Genomic DNA, 21,458 nt, shown 5'->3' with positions numbered 1-21,458 from the left:
TCTGGCAGTGAGCTGCAGGCTGCCCTGCAAGCAGTGCTGTGCTTGCAGCTGCTGCCCCAAGTGGGGTACTGGGAGGTGCTGTGCATGCAGTGTGAGTACTGCACGGCTCTCAGCATGGCGTGGTTTTTGGGGAGCTCTCCCTATGTCCCTGCACTCTACCTGTTAGTGCTCTGCTCCCACTCAGACCCTGGCACTTTTTCGTCATGCCTGCAGTCGGGACAGGACAACACAGGCAGATCTCTGCCTTGTTTTCTTCAGCAGACCTTTGCAGGCAAAATCTTTCTGTTTGTTAGAAGCCGATTATCACTCTTTATCCTTTTTTAATTGCACCAAAAAACCTGTTTGGTGTGTGCAATAAAAACATGCATGAGTGCAGAGAGCCCAGAGCGGCTGTACAGAGCACAGAGCTCCAGCAATCCCAGCAGTACCATGGGAAAACCTGAGCTGCTGTTTCTGTTTCCTTGAAGTTTCTTGTAATGAGCTCAAATGCTGCGATTTGCTTGAATTTGCTGCCGTGATACGGACTAAGTTAAATATGTCTTGAAGGTTAATTTTGCTTACAGTTCCTTGGGCATATGTGGTAAATGTGATTGGCTTAGTGAAGGGGAGGGGAAAAAAAAAAGAAAACCTGCTCCTTTTTGTCTCACCCACCCAGTTTTCCCTTCCAACAGCCACCTCTGCTGGCAGCTGCCTCCCGGTGCCAAAGGAGCTGCAGGTGAGGGGTGGCTGTGCTCCGTGCAAGGTGCCTTCCCAGCACAGGGCTGCAGTGGGGCCGCACCTGTCCCAGGGCGCAGCGGTGTGCAGGCAGCAGGCTCCTAATGGCAGCGCTGTGTTCACACGGCTCTGTGTTTTACCGGGCTGCCTTGTGCCTTTACCTCTGTTGGAGTGTATTTTTTGCAGTTCTGGTATTGGTGACAGCTGGTGAGGCAGCCTTCCTAGTCCTGCGACCAGAGAATCCCTTGTAACAGTCTGAATGTTAACAGAAATCAGAGAACAACCTTTCTATTTTCTTTCGTATGGATACAGATGCAAATGATTCTTGAAGCTGTTTTCTGCAGATCAAATGAATGTGTGCTGCACAGAACCAGCATCATCATCATCATCTTTTTGTTTGTTTGTTTTGTTTTCTCTCCCTTCATATAAATCACTGTTTCAAAGCACAGAGGCAGGCTGGATCCAGGTAACAGGGATTGCACTGTGCTAACGAACTCGTGACCGATTGATCTCCTGCTCCTCCTGAAGGAGGCATTTCACAGCTTTTTCTTTCCATAAGCACAGCTTTTTCAGTGTTTCTCAGCATTTCTGTCACATATCAAGAATGCGTTTACCTCTGAAACATTTCTGTGCTGGCATCCGTGAAACTTTTCATGCCCTTCGCGTTCAATTTTGTACAGAATAACGCATGGCGTAGTATTTAGGTCTTCTGTTTTCAATTAAGCTGCATTAGGTAACTAAGCTCTTCTTTCATATCCCATAACAAAGTATCAATATCCAGATGGTGGTGTGCTGGGACAGCATGGCTATGGCTGCTACTGCAGAGCTGAGAGCTATCGCTGCAGCCAGCGTGATAAATAACGCCGAGGTTGTGACTCTTGGCGTATTGGAGGTGCACTAAATAATGCTACAGTGCTGTTTATTACTGGTTTCATTGGATAATATGCAGCTGTAAAACCTGCTTGAAGCTTTTATTAAGAATACTCTGTCATTATAAAAAGATGCCTACAACTTCTTTATGATATTAACAGTGCCGGAATTGCTCTGTGCTGGCTGCCTGGCTGGGAAGGAGCGCAGCTTCTCTGTGCTCCAGGATGCAGGGATGTCTCTTGGGAAGGAGACAGCTCTGGGTTGGAAAAGACACTTGTAAGGCACTTTTGTTCTGCTTGCTCTTTGCTTTTTCTTAAGTTTATTTCAGTATTTAATTTCTTGCTTCGATTAAATTTCAGCTGATATCCTCTGTGCTATAAACGGTGCTATTGAACTGACACCAAGGAAACCTGTGTGGTTATTTGAGAGGCTGCAGGATGGCTGAGGAGCTTTAGATGGACCGAGAAGATGAGGGGGGAGACTTGGTGGCAGGAAAGGAGCAAGGAGTCTGCAATCCCAGCCTGTTTCCTCATTCAGCCTGTGGCACGTCATGTGGCCGGGATGTGTCTGTGTGTGTAACCTCCGTGCCTCTGTTTGCCTGACTGCAACCCTCTGCATTTCCTGAAAATACTCAGATTTAAGCTGTTGTCCATACACATATCACCTATTAGACTGTTGTGTTTTCAAGCAAAAGCAAATTATTCAGTCTATTACTGATTTATTAATTAAATGCCAATAAGTTTCCATATTCCCCAGACCTTTGGTTGCCGTATGGCTTTATTTACGGTGCAACTCTTAGGCAACACAGAACCAACATCCACCAGTGGGATGTGGTAATAACGTGGTGTGTGTGGGATGACATGCGTGTTGGATCAGTGGATGAAGTGACCCTTGTGTTGCTCCGTCCTTTACCCTAAGTTGTAAGGGAAATCTGTCCCAGTTAGAGATAATTCTTTCATTCCTTTGTTATTATTCCCTTTCCCTGTTCTCCCCATGTCCGTGCTTTGCCTTGGCAGAGCACAGCCAAGAGGAGAAGCAGAGAGGTCTGTGATGGGGAGAACAAATCCAGCACTCCACCCCAGCAAGCACACCTGAATGCAGGAGGAGACTTGCACAAAGCCAGAATACACTTGGGCTTGCAGCAATTTCTAGCCATGTGAAGTCTATTCAGAGCTAATCCGAAGTGATTTGTTCTGCGTGCGGAATGATTCATTAAGTAAAGCATTGCAGTAGTGGCACTGTCCTTTGTGCTACTGGGTTCTGTCTCTAACCAGAAGCAGAAATAACGTTTCCAGTGTTAGTCCTGTTTCTTTTAAGACCGTCGTATGGTGCAGTTGGCAAACGTTGTAATAATTATGTTTTCTCTTTTTTTTTTCTCTCTAGATGAGTTCAGGGAGACTGGTTTAAGCAGTGCAGAAGTTCATGGATGGAAGAAGAGTCCTCGTTTCAGAGCACCTAAACATGAAGATTTTATAAACGCCATTAGGTAGAGAGTGTTGCTAACAGTTAAATTTTATCAGTAAGACTGAATGCTGTAACTGTGATTATGCACCACATTATTGGTCATGGATCATATGGAACTGCTTTTAATAAATGTACATAGACTGGTGGCTTAAATAAACAGTATGAGTAAGAACAGTAAATGGGGGAACTGGGCACTAGAGGAAGTGCTGTTAGCTTATCTTTAAGCCAGCATCGTTTATTTCTGCAGTGCTGTCTGCAAGTTCTTGTATGGCTTGAGAAAGTCACAATGAAGAACAGTACCTTTTTATTCAATAAATTATTCTTATTCTTGACCAGAAAGATATATCCATTGTCCTTCATAGTTCTCAGCTGCTACAGTAACTTAATACTTTGTCCAGCAAAAATAACACTCACAGTGCTGACCTAAGAAATATCCATTTGTCTGTGGTGCTGCAGCATGTGCTGCTCTTTCTTCTCAGGCATCCTTTGCTGGGAGCTGCTGTGTGCTGCCCGCTGCAGCACAGCCCTCTGGGACCCCTTGCCTCCAAAGATGGAATCCATGAGCCTTTTCCACTTTGAAACTGGGAGTTCTCCCTCCTGAGCCCAATGAGTCTCAAATATTGCATAAAAGGATTTGATAGTGTTGTCCAGGAGATGTGACTGACTTAATTATTACTAATATTAAGTGCCTTACGATGCTGGGAAAGAGTCATTGCATTCTTTTTTGCAAATAGGAGAACTGGCGTGCAGGAGGAATGGATCTCATCTGTCTGCTGTGATTCTTGACCCACCTAATTGGCTAATGGCCACAAGCAATAACAGCGTGGCTCAGGGGAGCGGCACTGGGGCAGAGAAGCACTGTGCTGTGCTGAAGGCATTGCGTGTGGTGAGTGGGGTCTCTCTCTGGTCTGGTGGCCAGTGAGGAGATTGAAAAGGGCTGGTGGTGCTGAGGCTGTCTATGTCGGATGGCTTCATTTGAGATTTTGTCCAGGGGAGCGATGCCCTCCGTAGTGTGGTATTGCAGTTCACTTCTAGGAGCTGCTCTTTCTTTATTTTTATTTTTTTTCCCCACCCCCTGCTTTCCTTTCACAATAGAGCGGCCTTTCCCCAGGAGAAGTTGATTGACTTCTCAGCTCGTACGTGCAGTTTTCTTGCACTTGGTTAGTCTCGAAGGCAGTAATGGGTTCTTCTGGCCTGAGAATTTAGTTTCTTTTTTAATAGTTTATTTTGCTCAGAAGAGAGTCTCTCTAGCTTGCTACAAACAACATTGGTTTTGATGTGTATCAATAAAGAGTTAGTCTTAGAGATGTGTGTTTTCCATGTAGAAGATAAAGACTTAAAACCTACATGAAAGGGATGCCTGTCTTGGAGAGGCTTGCTTAGATGTAGAATATGCCCTATTCTTTCATATTTTGAGAAGACTGTAAAGAGTGTGTATATATTCTTTGCAAGGAAAGAGGAAATAATTCCATCTTTTGATTGCGTTTTTTTCCTTAGTCTTACAGTTGCAAGATAAACACGAGTTGGTAAGGTTAATGTGATTAAAATGAATATGTGATAACGAGCTCTGCGCATTAAAGATTAAGAGCTCAAATTATAGGCTCTGAAGTGGGGCGCTCCATGAGCGTTTGGGAATTTTGTTTGTGTGAGGAACACGAGGCTTTGGCCCACGGTTGCGGTTGCACAACAACGATTGCGTCCTGTCTGCTGTTTGATCGTAACCGATCTGCAGAGACGTGTCTGGTGCACTGCCGTGTCAGCGTGGAAATGCAGTCTGGGCTGAGGCTGGGGGTGAACGAGGAAATGATTTCTGCCCCAGTATTAGCAGTATTCTATCAAAACAGAGTGATTCACATTTACGAAGAGCGGTTTGTAGCATTTTGACCACGCAGTAGTTAATTCTTTACATATAAATTGATCCTTTATACAAATGTAATTCCATACACAACAGTTAATCTCTTTGAGTGCGAGTTGCAAATATGCTGGCAATTAATTTATGTAGGTTATGACTCTCTCCCCCTGGCCCGTATTCTGCAGTGGTTACCTACGCTAAAGTTGAGTTAGTTTGTGCTTAATGAAAATTAGATGTGAAATGTGATATGGAGAGGACAAAGAAGCATTGAAATCCTTATTGGTCTTTAAAAGACAAAGGTACTCCAGACAATTTTCCTTTCTTGATCTCCGGAGAATTTGATGTGTAATTCTGTTAGGAGCAATTTGGATTGAAGGAGATGGAAATATTTTCAGAAGCAGTGATAGCACCAGATATCACTGCGTGCCTTTTGCAAAGCCTACTTTTGTTTTAAAACACTTTGCATTCTGAGAGGCTAACTTAGAGAGGCTCTGCCATTGAGAAAGAAAAGCGTTTTAGAGCTTTTGTGGAGAAACAAGCCTAGCTGTTATTTCTGTGCTATTTGCTAACGGTGCACCGTTTAAATGAAAGTCTGTTTGCATAACAGCAATGGCGTTTTACCTCCTCTTCCTTGGGGTTCTGTCCAACTGGATGTTATGAGTGGCAGTTGCAGTGGCTGCTAAGTGTTTAAATGATGACACCATTATGTGAAGTGATTTTGTAATTCTTGGCTGGAATCTCTCATTTCATCTGCTCTCATCTCCTTTGAATCATACTCCCTGGCTGCAGAGATTATGATTGATTTGTTTGTGACAGATTGCAGGAAACAGTCATTGATTTTTCAATATTTTACCTTAAAATTATTTACAGTTGTAACCAAGGGGAGGTATTTCCATGGGCTGTCAGCCCCTGAAAGACTGGGATAATATTCCCTGCTCCCTGACAAGACAAATTACCCGTAATGAGTGCAGTAGCTGAAGGGTATACTTTTATTTTAAAATATGTCAATAACCCCAGTGACTAAACGAATATTGATTCAGCATAATGAAGCCTGAGTAATGTGAAAATGAGCTCTTCAAGGAGCATGGTAAAGACTTTCTTTTTAGCTTGTAGCAAGAAGCTTTTCATTCTTTACTGTTAGGTAGTGCAATTGTGCAGCTTTAAACAAGTCGTACTGAAACAGCAGCAATATGCAGCGTGAAGAACGTAGCTGCTGGTTTTTTGGTGCTTGTTTGACTGCTTATTTTCTTCAAGCTCCTTCCTCTGTGCAGTTCAGCAGATCAGATGATGAAAGAGAAAAATGCAAGTTATCCAGGGCAGAGATAGAATTACTGTTGGTGTTAATGTCTTCAGCAGTAATATTCTTCAGCTAGCCTAATGGCATTTTTAAAGTGGATTCCGCATATATGAGCATGGAAATGTATCTAAATAAACTGTAGATTTAATTTCATATTATTGACTTCTCAGACATATTGATGTTTGTTCTATATGATCGCTCTAATATTCTCGTCCTTTAACAATTTAGGATAGCTGCTTTATGAGAAGCTAGATATACTGTGTTATAAAACTTAGTTACCGTAGTGCACATTTTTCTTTCTGGTGCCTTGTAACACCGCATGTTCCTTACAGAATGGGAATTTTCAAGCAGTAATTCATTTATATTACAGTAATTTATGCAGTGCCATAGGTGTGGTGTGGGAAAGCATCTAATAGATTAATACGGATGTACTTCAATTGTTCAGGATAAGGATTAGATTAAAGACCATGTTGGGGTGCAATTTTCTTACTGTTAAAAATATAGAATGCTAAAAAAACTGTCATAGGAAAGGATCAATTTGTCATTTGTATTTGGGAGCACTGCAAAAACACTGGGTATAAGCAACTGTGTAACGCAGGCTTACACCGAATGACATTTTGTTGGTGTCTGTGTGTAACGTGTCGATTATGAAATGATATTGTAGCCAGGAGCCTTTCGTGAGCGTGTTTGGGCACAAAGATGACTTCCCTTATTTTCTGAGGGGCGACTTCAGTTGCATCCAAGTAGCTTGTGAAAATCTTCAGAAGAATGTCTTCCAATAAACGTGATTTTTGCAAATGTCATCCTCTAGCACAGCTAGAAAGTTATTTCACTTGAGAACCTGTGGCATTGTGAATTAAATGCCAACCCTGGAATCTGAGAGATGTTCCTGGTTTTTATAATCTGTTAATTTGCAGAAGGGTGTTTAGTCTGAGAGGTTTTGTGCGTAACACCAGGGGTTTGCAAAATACTGGTGAGTTGTTAATGATGAAAGTAATAACCTCGCCGGGAGCTTTTGCAGGCTAGGGTTCAGCTGGGAACATTAAACTGATCATTAGAGCTTTGGCCATCCCAAACTGTCTGACTGTCTTCTGTATTTCTGTTCCTTTTGTTTTTTCTGGCTACCAGCAGGAGATGGGAAGGGAAGGCCGCCGTTGGGTAGCTTTCCCACAGTAGTAAGGAAAAGGGAGACAGATCAGAGCTGGGTGCCAGATCTATTGCAGTCCGAAGGGCAAATAAATGTTTGTTTTAACCACATCTGCTTTTCCTGGATAACACTGCATGAGCTCAGTGATACCAAAGTGAACAAAAGCAGATACTGCTGGAGGTCCTGCTGAACCAAACTGGGCTTTTCTTGAACGTCACTGGCTTGTTTCACTCGCAGGCCAGGGAGCTCGTTCTGCTGCCTTTCCCCAAGACATGTTTGCTTGTTAAATACCTGCCTGCATGGCGTTCCGGTTCAGGCCTGAACGACATACTTGGCACTAAGGCCAAACGGTGCGTTCTTGGCTGCAGGAAGCAGACAAATGGCTTGTGAGCTCTGTGTGTGATACCAGAGATTTCTGGTGATGGGAACTTGGAAGCTCTTACGTTTCTTCGTGTCTCCATTTAGCATTAGAACCACTGCAATTGCCAGGCTGCTTTCAGGTGATTAATGAAGAGAAAACAAACTAAGACCCCCAAATCTCAAATGCTTGTTGGTAGCATTTGAAATCTCCTCCCAGCAGAACGTAAACTCAGTTCAGTAGGTGAAAGTAAAGGAGAAAACTATGAAATAAAGCTAATGGGTAAAAATGGAGTAATCTAATTTGTGGCAGAGCAGAACCAACAGTTAAGTCATGCAGGACTGAATATAAGTTTGGGTTAATAATTAGGGGTCATATGTCTCTAAATGGTGCAGGATGGGGGAAGACACGGAGATGTGGGTGATAGGAATCAAACTCCCTGACACCTCCCACCTCCCGTTAGAGTTGACTGTTAGAGAGCCGTAAAAATCTACGAGGAGGGCCCATGGTGCTTTGAGGGATCTAGCCTAACTGCTGTGGCTAAAAGTGAATGGCTGAGTTAATGCATGAATGTTGCAATCTGCATCTGGAACTATGGAAACAAGTTGAGAAACAAGAGCTTAACTGATGGTTGACTATTTTCAGTGCTGGGGAAAGAAGTGTTATGTTTTCCTCTTTTTTTTTATTTTTTTATTTATTTTTTTTTTTAAGGAAGCTCCAATGTCTTTGTGTTTGTTTGTTTTAACTTATCTTTTAGTATGAAATGTCATTCCCAAAATGAGGTAATGTCCTTGTGTTGGTGGCAACAGCTGGAGTTGCAGAATTCATAAATAATTCAAAGAGGGATGAAGGGTAGGGGGCTTTGAATCTTTATAATGCACAGACGCTTCATTTTAGATACGGCATCATTTGAATTCACTCAATATGATGATTGCACTGACCTGTCATATTTATTTGATGTCCCTTCGAAGGACCATATGCTCTGTCCTTACAATGCTCGGCATGAAAAAGGAAGCAAGTCGCTGTCCGAAAGGCAGTGAGGTTGCTGTGGGGATGAAGACCCTCTCTTCCTCTCATCACATCAGTGGATGTACTGCTGCAGGGCAGTAGGAGAAAGTGCAGTTGTTACATCAGTGCAGCGACTGCATGGTAGCGTGGACTGGAGAAAGAAAGGTGGAAGAAAGCAGAAGCTGTTTGCATGAAAGTGTTCCAGGCGTGAAGAACTCAGCTGCCTCTTAGGGCCAGTTGATGTGAGGTGCTTTGTGTGTGGGAGGTAGAAAAGACAGAAGCCAACTAGAGATCTGCTGTGAGCTGCAGAAATCTGGAGGTGCACTGTGATGGCTTTAATGTGGGAGTACAATTACTCTGTTGGAAGCTCGGTTGTCCTGCAGTCTTCTGGGGATACAAAGTTCAGGTCTTTTCACTGACCAGTCCATGAAGCTGCTTGCTTAGCTAAACAAAATCTCAGGTAATGGTTTTGGGAAAACATGCTGTGGGAGTTCTTGAATTCTGGCAGCCATTGCATCTATTTCTGCTCTTTTTTCCATGATGTTTTTGTTTGTTTGTTGTTGTTTTTTGTTTTTGTTTTTGTTTTTGTTTTTTTTTAGAAGTTACATAGCAGTGTAACAGCTTCAAGTTCAGCCATGTGCCCTAAGTAATGAGCTGTGTGATAATGAGTGATGTGTGACTCCTACTGGCTAACACGTTGGCTTATGTTGGCAATTCATAGTAGATAACAGGGCCGTGTAAATGGTACCTCTGAATGCACTATTAAGAGGCAATGTTTTTATGGAGTAAGGTGTAATTGCAGCAGAGAGCAGTGATTTGTATGAAATAGTTTGTCCACTGAGCTCATGTCACTGGCAGAAGGAAACTAATTAAGTGCAAGCTAGTGAAATGCAGTAACTAGAAGCTGTGAGTAAGAATGCTAACAGTATGTAAAACTTTCTCTTCTAGATCCTGCCATTGATGACCAAACCTCCCTGAAATCTTCTTATCAGTTGCTGCCAAGATGAGAAGGATAGCAGGAAAGAGGAGTGTGTAAGTGGTTCTCATGACAGTTAATTTCATCATTTTATCAAATGACAGGTTGTTGGTTTTTTACCTCAAAACTTGACTGTCATGACAAGATGCTTTTGGAAGCTATCTTTGTAAAACGAAACTGACAATTTTTAGGATACAAAGAGTTATTGTATCTTTCTGTACAATGTCGTCATTATGGTAAACCGCTGGAAGGTCTTTATTTCTGAACTGATTGAACTTGCATACCTCACTCATTTATTTGAAAATCTGTTGAATGCCACGTGAGAAGTTCTCTTGCCAGAGTTTCTTTTTTCTTTTTTTCCAATGAAACAGTTATTCTTACAACACTCAATTTGTTATTGTCTAAAGTACTGTTGCCCTAGCCTCCTGCAAAGTGTTTCTTCTTAGTAATTCTTGAACAAATAAGGAATGAATCAGGTTTTGTCCTTCCATGTTTTGATCAGCATATTTTACCTCTCTGTAAAACCTTCTTTGGTTTTCAGAATGACAGCATTACAAAGAAAGGTGCTTTACTTCCTTTGCTTTTTTTTTTCCCCCCAATTGCAAGTGTCTTGTGCAATGATGTTGTGAATATGTGCATTGCCAAAACACAATTACTGGGAGGAGAGACAAACTGCTGGGAATGTCATGTTATACCAAATCAAGAATTTTTAACTTTTACTTACTCTGCGCAGTCTTTTCAACTATAACTCCATATATTGCATCTGGCTTATATTTTGACTCTACTGGAACCAGTGTGTCCTTGGAGTTGTATTTTAGAGTAATTTCAGATTCGTATGTATTGTGGTTGTTTTTGTGTTGTTTTTGTTTTTTTCCTCCACCAGTCCGCTTTAAACTGTTGGGATTAACTTCAGAGAAGGCAAGAGATACAGCCTCCTTTGCAGCAGCTGTGCTGGTTATAAAGGAGGCTTCATGCAAACTTGCTTGCTCTCTTTGCAGGTTATTGCTCTCACTAAGCAAGGAAGTTGAACTGTTTTCCTGAGCACACCCAGAATTAATTCAGCCCAAGCTGATCATGTTATCACATGCTGGTTACTGCTGGCCCTGGTCATTTTGATGGAAGAGCAGGAAGCACACAGACCAGCTGCACCAATGGCTTGCCTGGGAAGGGGTGTCACCAACAGGGGAGTTGTGGAGCTGGTGGTGGTTTGGTGTTTTCAGCAGGTGCAGCTGCATCTCTAAGGTAAAAACTTGACCTGTTGGAAAGCTGTGAAACTATGTTATGAGTAATATTTGTGTTTCAGAGACACACTGGGTAATGTAAAGTAAACCTTTGCTCTGTGACTCGTACTGTTCAATGTGAGTGAAGAGAGGTGGTGTGAGTGTGTGTGGCTGACGGGATGGTGATTTCAGGAAATCCTCTGTGCTAAAGATGCTTGAATGGTGCGGATGCTTCCATATCAGCAAACACACTGTTGTGTGAACACACTCATCAGAGAGGTGGCCTTAACCACTACATGCCTTGAAAGAAGGCTTTTGACACTTGGTGACCTGACTAGCTTTTAGACAAAAGGGAAGAGCTCTTGCCTCTGCAGCAGAGCCTGTCTGTCTACCCACTGCTGCTGGTCTGCCTGATTCCTGCAGTATGGGCAGGAATCCAGCGAGACATGCAAGCTCTCAATGTTCCCTGTGCCAGTATGGATGATCTGTGGTATTGGAGGCATTCTGGGTAAAGCCAGCACACATTTCTTCAAACCTGGCCCTTTTTGCATGAAGACTGTGGACTGTAGGTGCTGTCCCATTAACAGGACTTGGGCAGACAAAGAACAAGAGGCTTTCTGAGCAGTTAGAAATCTGAGAGCAGCAACTCTGCTCATGTCTCCTCATGGGGCACTGCTAGATGAAAAGAATTCAGTTCAGTCACAGAAAGGACTGAGCTTCCCACCTCAGCTGGTGCTGCATTCGATACCTTTTAATTGGTTCTGAGCAGGAGAATGAGGAAGCATGCACTGGCCTCTCTCATGTGCCATGTATAAGGGAGGGAAATAATGTATGATATCTGGAGAAGAACTTGGTGCACATCAGGATAGCACCATGGCACTGCTTTGCAGGAGAGAACAGCTTCCCCTGGCTGGCGTATCCACAGCAGCACTGCTGTACCACAGTACCTTCAGACCAAAGCTGTTGCCCAGCCTCGTGTTGGCTGCAAAAGTAGCATGAGGAGATGAGATTTAGGCCTTAGGACTAAGGCAGATAATCACAGACTGGGGACTGTCCATAAACTTAGAGTGGCTAGTATTTAAAAATGATGTGATGAAAAGAAGTAATAGATATGATATGACTGTGTGAGGCCTATTGCTTTCCTGCCAGGTTTTCAGTTAATTTGGCTATGCACTGCTATACACTGAGGAAAAAATTTGAACTAATCTATCAGACAGTTTTTTAATCATGTTAGCCTCTCCTTGCAGTACAGTGCTCAGTGCATGCGTGGCTCAAGGAGGCGAACCACGTAATTTCCAAAATCCTCAGTTTGCCACTGAAGCAGCCCATAGGGTGAAGGTGAGGGCAGCTGCAGGCACTTAGTGCTGTGAGGACAACCTGAGGTCAGACCCCTGCTGAGCTGTCTGTGTTCAGAAGTGAAGCACCATGTCTTCCAAGGACTGCTGACACATCTGTGGCTGCTGAGGGCTGAGCCTACAGAGCTCCTTCAGACAGCCTGGAATCCTCACATCTTAATATGGGCCATTGTCATACCCATGTTAAAATATTTAATGAAATACTTGTGGCTTTCTAACCACCCTTTTCATCTACTCAAGTGTTAATACCATATAGTTTCACATAATTAAACCAGTACTGTAAAATAGCATCTGTCTTATGTAGAGCACTGTCATGGCTACGTTATGCCAATGAGTAAAATTTTATGTCTGAGCACTTAAAATGATCAAGTATTATAGTTAAAACTGTCATATTGTTTATGTGGCACTAAAAAGAAAACAAAATACAATTTCACAGCAGACATATATACATATATACATATATACATATATATATATTTTTTCTTATAAATACTCCAAATAATAGGGTGGATTCAACTAGACTTTCTGGCTCTTCAGTGGTTGCTGCATTCTGTATGAATATATCAGAATCCTGGGCATTTAATAATTTATTTTTATTACAAACACATGATTTCTCTGTATGTTTGCCACAGATATGTTAGACAAAACATAACTTCTTGAATAGCATTGTACTCTCACTTTCAAACTCCTTTAACTTCAGTTCAATCTTGGTTGAATACAACACATTCCTGAAAAACAATCTGTACATCTGTAACATGGCAAGTTGATTTTATAGGATTGTTTTCATATTTGAGACATAGCAAAACGTTTTCAAGGTGATGCATGTTGATATATGGGGATAAAGATCAGTTACTGACAAAGTCTAAGGTGCAAGTTTTTAATAAGACTAATGAATAATTAGAAATTATCAGAAAAGGAATAGTAGATTTTCTAGCACTTCAGGATTTTGAAGGTATGTGAAATGGTTTCACAGAGGTGTATGCCTGATCAAATGGCTGAGTGGGGTGGAAGAATTCCTTGCAGGCTTCTGTGGTTTCTGTTACACCTGGGTTCAGACTGAGTCGCCTTAGCTGTGTTTTTGGCTTAGAAGAGGAGGTACCTCGGTGTAACAAAGAGCTGGGGCATGGCAGCTCCCACTGAACTGCTAGGCACCTTTTCGTAAATCCTTTCTTTAAAAACAACAACAAAAACGTTTGGGACAGATGGAACAAAACCAACTAATTTGGCAAACCTTCTCCCTTCTACAATCAAGCCTTTCTCAAAAATGCTATTTAATATCGCGGCACTTGGTTCCAAGGAGTGTGATGTTTCATTGGCTTTAGGTGGGTTTATTTCCTCCATCCATCCATCCAGCCCAGCGCCAATGAATCAAGCAGCACGTGAATTTTTTTCAGAGCAACTGTCTTTTGTACGCTGCTGCAAAGTGTAATGTCGCCTCGTTGCTAGAAATAATTATTAGGTTTAAAATAATCTGACAGCGTCCTGCTGTGTATAAATTGGGTTTGTTCTCTGCTAAGATTAGTTTGCTGGCACCCATTCACTAACACATCACCAAAACGCGATCGCAAGTTGATCGCATCCGGTTATCTGCCTTTTTTCTTCTTAATGGGCTTTTTGTTGCTGTGCTGTCACCCAGGTTGAAATAAATGCATGCAACTCGTGCGATTCAAAGTTCTGTGCAGCCTGGGGAGATGGTAGTGGCTCTTCAGCAGCAGGCTCAGGGGCACAGGCACTGCAGAAGGGAAGCAGTTGTTTGCGCTTCAGCTTCTGAATCTTGTGCAATTTTGGTTTTGGCCAACTTGGGTATCTTCTGCTCTCAGACAAGCAATATGTTATCGGTGAGGTCCCAAATGCCAGGTATAATTAGCTCATGTTTAGAGTGGTGGTGTTATGTTTTGACGTGTACGTGCAAGCCTGCTTTCATGCAGAAGAACATATTTGACGTGGGAAGAATGCTGTGTGATTCAGAAAAAGTTAGAAACATTACTTAAAGCTGTGCACTGATGTTTCAGATTTCATAAAAGGCCACAAAGTTTTTATTTCTACGTTCATGATTGATTAGGGTTAGAGTTTTAAAGGCTTAACGCTGGCTACAAGTACTTTGTAGTCAGTCACTGAGAATTATAGGCTTGGCATAATTCACATTTCTATTCTTCAGTATATCCATTATTGTTAGATGCTGAGTAGTCATTGCACACAGATGACTGATTTTTTAAAAAAATTTTATTTTACAGTTTTACACATGTGGAAAAATACTTTGTTAGAGCAGCTCCTGGGTGAATGGGGTAATTAAAGAACTGCGCTGCTTTTATTGGAGTTGACACATGCTGCATGTTCTTTAAGACCCAGTATGTGAGCAGAATGCTTCCAGGATTTATTGCCAGTCAGACAAGTAAAGATACTTTTAATAGGAATAAAGATAACTTCAATTTTTACACTGTTAAATAAAACTGTCTTTAGGAAGAGAACTATGACTGTGATACATTGCTCGTGCCCTTGTTTTTTTTTCTGTATATATGCATTTTGTAGACACACCTGCACACAAATGCTGGAGACATGATCACTTTTATTTGACAGTAATTGTATGTTCTGTTTTTACTTTTCTGGAGAAAAAATAGTGTTGTAATGCTGACTGAGGATCTTAGTTTGCTTGGTGCCAGAGGAATCCTGCAGTTGGTTTCTTTATTTAAACTGAAATGCAATCCTCCTTAGTTTGACTTGCAGCTCTTAGTGTCTGAGAGCTTGGTGTAGCAAGGAATCTCATGTAACATAAATTGGAGACTCGGTTTTGTTTTAAATGATGAGGGCAGTGTTCTGCATGCGTAATGCCTTGCAAGTTGTGAAAAAAGTAGACTCGTAACTGCAGCACAGAGTGGCTAAGTGCATTGTACATGAAATCCCTCAAAATGGCTATTGAACAGATACAGTTACTGACAGTGTCATTTTTTGTGATGCGATCTGTTTCCTTTCCTCTGCTTTCTTTTTCCAACATACTGGAACAATTTGAGGTCCATTTGAGAACACTCAGTCTGCCTTTCCTGTTAACAGCTCGTGTCTAAAAGTATCTTTAGCATTCCCTTTTTTAAAACTACAAATACGTGTTTAAGGCAGAGTTCACAAACGCATAGCTCTCAAGATCAAGCCAGTTCTTAGCTCACTTTGCATGCCTTTTGTTCACACAGCTCGCGGTGTGGAGCACCCTGCCAAGCACACTGCTTCTCTGAGCTGCAGTGAGAAGTGGATGACCAGTGCTGCACACAGCTAAGCACACAGCCTTATCAGCAAGCGTGCTTTAGGTAGGTACGGGTGCAAAGTGCTTTCCTGAAGGAGCAGGCAGGTGTGGAAAATATCGGAAGGCCAGGTTCTTCTGCTGTGACTCCTTACAGCAAGCCCAGCGCCGGGCTGACCCTGTCAGCAGCAGCCACACCTCTGCCAGCCCCAGACGGTGCCAGGTGGGTGGAAGCCTGGGATCAGTGGGAAGGGACACAGCAGGGAAGACAAACATGCTGTTGTTTTCTGAACGCTTCCAGGTTAAAGCACGGCCATCTTCATCTCCACGCTGAGAGAGAGGAAGTCGCAGAGTCACACTATTGAGCAGCACAGAGGTTGGAGGTGATTTGTTGTTTTTTTTTTTCTCCCCCAAAGTCTTCTTTTAAAATAGTTATAATTAAATCACAGAACTTTTGCGTGGAAAGCCAGTGGCAGTTATTTAATAAGAAATACTTTGTTAAGCATTAATTTTTTAAAATTCTTAGTAGCATCATGTATTATCTGTATTTTGTGTTGTTCTTACGGCTATTTGGCTTAAGACCATCATGCTTTCACTTCCGTATTTTGGGACATTTAAACTGTTAAACTTTAAGCACTTTTCAGGCATTACGTTTGACTTACTGTTATTACATACAATAAAATATAACAGAACACAATATTAAAGTCTATGCTGAAAGAATATTATTTGGTGGCTACAAATAAAAAATGCGGACAAGTTTTTAAAATCTGTTTGGGTTTTCATTTTTTTTGCTAATTCTTTAAAGGAAGTGTTGTAATTATTAGCATTATTTTTAATACAGGAAAAAAAGTGTTCCTTACTGGGATGCGTAAGATGCAGTAGTATACTCTTGTCTTATATTTCTAGGGCTGTATTAAATAAACTGAAAATATACACTTGTTAATTTTAGCATCCTGTTAGCATATGCAGTAGGAACTAGTTTTATATCTGAATGTGCCAGTGAGAAGCTGTGTATTTTCAGCTGTTTCTGTATCCCAATAAACCCATCTGACAGACCGGGCTCTGCAAAAGTTAAAGATGAAAAATTGGTTTCTGAACTCCTTGTGTGCTGCTTTAACATTGCGAGTTGATTCCCACGTGCTAAAGTGTAAACTACCAACTAATCCGTAGGAGTTTTACAGGAGCGAGTCATTTAATTAACGCTTTTAATTTCAGATGTGAAAGAAGGTGAAAGCGAGGTCTGGAAAGCGGAGAGAGGCTTTGTGCTTCGTAGCTGAAGAGTTGTTGTGCTCTGAGTCTGCTGTTGATAGCACCCATAGACCGCCTCCTTCCTGCTAATTAGGCTTCCTGAACACAGCCTCTGGAAATGGCTTGAGAAGTGTGTTGGGTGGGTGTTTTTTTTTGTTGTTGTTTTTTTGTTTTTTTTCCAACCAACCACTACACCACCATAAATAAGGAAACTGCATTGTATGTAGCTATTACACCAGGCTCGCTTGGCAGGCTGTAATTTAATAGAACAACAATGATCAGACTAGTATATCAGTTAATTTTCAAAACATTTTATTCCACACAAATTAGCACAGGTCCTGGAGGGCAAAATGACAAGAGGTTACTCGTACACTATGTATTTAATTAATTGAAAAATGCTCAAATTGCTTTTACAGTTGTTATTAGAAAGTAGAATCAGTGTTGCCAGTGCTCAACCATAATTAGAGCCCCGGGGAATTAAATATTTAGCATTAGTAATGTAACAGCACTTAGGACACAAATTTCTATTTTTGTAATGAAAGCAATACAGCGTAAGTGCAAATGGCTGAAACGACAGCTGTGACAAGTGAAGCAGCCTGGGATATTTCAATAAGACACCGCATTGGACAGCAAGTCTTACCGCATTACTCGTCTGTAAGGGAGCTGCAAGTTGAAATCCCAGCAGCCACGCATTACAGCCCGCGTTTGGGCTCCTGATTGCTCGCAGGACAAGCGGCTGGGCAAATGTCACACAGCCGGGCTGGAGAGGGGCCGCATTGCCCCGCAGCGGGGTCAGCGGTGGGCAGGGCGGAGCGGGGAGCCGAGCCTTGTTTGTTTGACTTCAATTAGTTCTAAGCAGCAGCAGCGAGCTGTGAGAGGTCGGGCGTTGGCTGAGGAGCGGTGCTGCTGGATCGCCGAGGGACCGAGGGTCGGCTGGGCACGGAGTGCGGGGCTGGGCACGGCTCCGAGCTGCCTTTGTTCTGAGGCACGCGGTGCGAAGCATGAATAAAGCACACGGCTCCAGTTCTCTGCTTTTTTCTTCTCAGGGTGGAGGGGAAGGAGGGCAGTTCGAAGCCACCTGTGTTTCTCGAATGAAAAAAAACAAAAACAAAAACGGTCTTTGGACACGGCACAGCTTGTCAACGTAGCTGAGGCTGTGTTTCCTCAGAACGCGCCATCGGCTGGAATTGCTGCCGCGCCGTTTGCAGACGAGCTTCGTTCCCGCTCGGCACGCGCTGGCTGCGTGAGCCGCGTGCCGGCACCGCGCGGCGCTGCTGGGGCCGCCGTGACACCCGGCCGGGCGGGAACAGCGTCACGACATGGCGGCCCCGCCCTGCGCACGACATGGTCGCCCTGTGTAGCCGCGCGGTGCGGCTCCTCCGTGTGGAGGACGGGGCGGCCGAGGCCGGCTTTAGCTTGTGTGGAACTCGTCTTCGGCCCGGTTTGGGCTGTGGCTGCGGGTTTTCTCGGAGATGTACCTCAGCGCTTGGGGCTGCTCCGCAGGGGCTCTCAGGTAAGCGGCAGGCGATGCTGCACGAGGCTCGGCTGCACATAGACTCCTGCTGGCCGTGGGGTGCTGAGGTACGGCCGGGGTCACGGGGATTTTGGGTTGGGGTGTTTCCGTTTTTTGTCCCAGTGCTGTAAAACACAGAGGCAGGCCCTGGCCTTTCCTGGTTCCTCACCTGTCCAGTTGAGGATTCGGTGCCCTTTTCTGCTGCAGTCCTCTCTTTGGGACATGCCGCAACCTACCCTGCCACCAACCTCTACATTAAGACAAAAGCTGAAAGAGACGAGCTTCAGCCCAAGGTCGCTCGGTGTTCTGATGCTGTCCCTGAAACCAGCCGAACACGCCCAGGAATTCATGCACTTGCAGTATGATAGATCTCCTGAATTTCTGCTAGGGGTTGTGTTCTGTGTGATTCCTTCCTGTTTTATTTTCTCCTACTCAGCTGAAGCCAGATCCCGAGTCCATGGGTATCTGCTAATGTCGTTAACCCCACTGTGCCATTGAAGGGCAAAGTGAAGGTTCAAGTCCTCCTCAAGCTCTCTGTGGTCTTTAGGGCCTGATTCTGCAGCAGGGCATGATGTTACAGCAATGAATCTGTCAATACAATAAGGATGACAACTCATCTAACTGTGGTTACAGAACTGGACCCGTGGAGAGAGGGGCTTCCTACTGCTACTTGTTTTATTATAAATAGGGAAGCCGGACCACAAAAATACATTCAAAAATTGCATCCCACTGTTCTGAAAACTCTGAAATTGGGTTCATGCTGTGCCGCGTTGCTGATCTGCATGTTTCCAGACAGTTGGAAAACTTAAACTTGCATTACAAACCAGGCCATGTTGAACAAATGAAGGGCAGATTTTCAGTCTCGGCTCCCCGTTTTGGGGGTGGGGAGGAAGGGTGGTTAGGCTCTTAATGTTACACTGGCGTAGCGTGTGTGTCGATGAAATGAATTGGTTAATGAGTGCCTAAGCATCTGTTCAGACTCTGGTAGATACTTTGCCAAGGTTCAAGTTCCCTAAGGAGGATTAGCCACCTGGTACAGTTTTCATGATACACTGACAAAGGGGACACCCACCTTCAGATTTACTGCAGATGAAGAATGAAGGCTAGAATATAGTTCAGACAAATGTACGGGGTCCCCAGGAAGCTTGTGAAGTTGCGTGATGTAATTTTGTAATCTAGCGTCTACTTTTGTAATTGCTGTGATTACAGCAAGGTCTGCAACTGGTGTGTATTTTTCTAGCGAGATTGAAATGTATTCTCTCAGCTTGTCTCATGCCGTCACCAAATAGATTTATTTATTTTCCTTTCTCCTAAATGGCATGCAGCTCTTTGCGCGCAATTATCTCTCTTGCTATATAATATATAAAATCAATATACACCATAGGGCAACAAGAAATTGTGATAAAAATAGTTTTGAAGAGAAAAATGAGCATTTCATAGCCTGAGCTTACAATTAGGCTTTCTGAAGTGTCGAGCATTTGAGGCATGGACAGCATTATGAGTTGATGAAAGGCCTGCACTAAAAGGCTGAAATTTATGTGATGGCAGTATCGCTTTACGATGAGCGTGATTTAGGAGGACTTTGACCCATCAGATGCATTATAGCAAAGCGACTTGGTTCACTTGGAAGACAGAAACTTTGCACATTTGTTGCTATGCTTGGAAATAGCTGAAATCGCACCACCAACCTGAATTAAGAAAATGAAATAGACCTGATGCCTCTGAACTGAAAGAGGGCTGTGCATGCAAGTAGGCTTTTGTCACTGGCCTACCTGTGCTACTGAAGCCATGCAGGTTTGTTTTTTGATTAGTTAGTTTGATTTGGGGGGAAGAAAGGGCTGTTGGTGGGTGTTTGTGGGCCAGCCTGCTGCTCTGCGCTCATGGCAGCCTCCAGGTTGCTGGAGTGGGTGGAGAGGTCCCCAGCTGGGCTGCTTTTGTGTTCCCCCAGCCTCAGGTGTGGCTGCTCTGCTGGTGATCAGCGGGTGTGAGATGGAGCTTCAGCTCCAGGGAGATGTGTGAGGATGCAGAGGAATTTTAGGGCTTTGTTCTGCAGCGCTTGGCAGTGTTCTGGGTGCTGAGGTGGAGAGGAGTCAGCTGGACCCTATGTAGAGCTGCTCGCCTGGCAAAGCAGGTGGCTGGGTGCAGTGCCCTACAGCTGGGTGCCAAGGCTGAGGTGGGACAACCCTGCAGAGCATGCTTATCTGAGGCAGTCAAAAACAGGTGTGTGTAGTACCCTCGGTCTGCATTTCTGCATGGTGCTGGAAGTGCAGAGAAGGAGTGAGACTTTGCACAACCCTGCGTAGCTGGTGTGTTCACACAGCAGAGCGGGGCACTACCAGTGCAAGATGCTTGTTTCGGAACCCTCTTGTGGATGTCCTTCCTTTCTCTTGGCATGGTGGACTACGTCCCACTCCCACATGGGGGCCGCAGGGCACTGGCAGCAGCACTGCCTTCCCCGGGCTGCACCTGCCCAGTCATGTCTGTGAGAGCACAGGAGGAAGAACTGCTCTTGCTAAAGACGGAGCTTGTCTGCTGGAAGAGCGCCCGTTCACAGGTGAGAGATTGTCTGTCTCAGTTTGGACAAGGGAACTAATTGTTCAGTCCTGTCTGGCTTTAAGTGCTCTGAGCAATATGGGTTCCACCGCTTCCTTTGGGAGATTACATTGCTTAATACATCTGAATATCAGGAAGTTGGTTTCTCGCCCTGGGTATTCAATCTAAAATTTTCTTTAATTAATTTAATCTCATCACAAGAGCTGGCGAGAGGAACAAAATATTTTTCAGTGTCAGGGTTTGCTTTTTCCCAGGATCCGCTGGGCAGCAAGCACCGCTTGCTCATCCCCATGCTCAGGTCCTGCAGGTGCACGGGGGTGAGCAGACCAGGCTGCTTTCCAGGGCTTTCTCCAGTTGTTGGGGGATCCTCACTGGCCTGGCCTTCAGGAGCTCTGACCAGGCTCTGCAGGTTACCACACGTGATTACTTTGACCTTGCTGCAAGTTCTCCGGCTGATAAAACTTCATTGTGGAAGAAAGTGTGTAAAAATGTGAGTATTTCTGAAGTATGAGGAATCAGAAGGAGGTGGAGGCTGCATGTGTGAGAGCTGCAGTGTCTCAGTTATCTGGTGATCCTGGCACCGGTCCCCGCGTGACTGAGGTGGATGAAGAATGGGCTCACACTAAAGCTCATGACTTGGAGACAGAATACATG

Source organism: Tetrao urogallus, assembly GCF_951394365.1.
Source record: "Tetrao urogallus genome assembly, chromosome: 12".
Lineage (NCBI taxonomy): Eukaryota > Metazoa > Chordata > Aves > Galliformes > Phasianidae > Tetrao > Tetrao urogallus.
The sequence above is the reverse complement of the archived record's forward strand: the minus strand, read 5'-3'. Positions refer to the sequence as shown.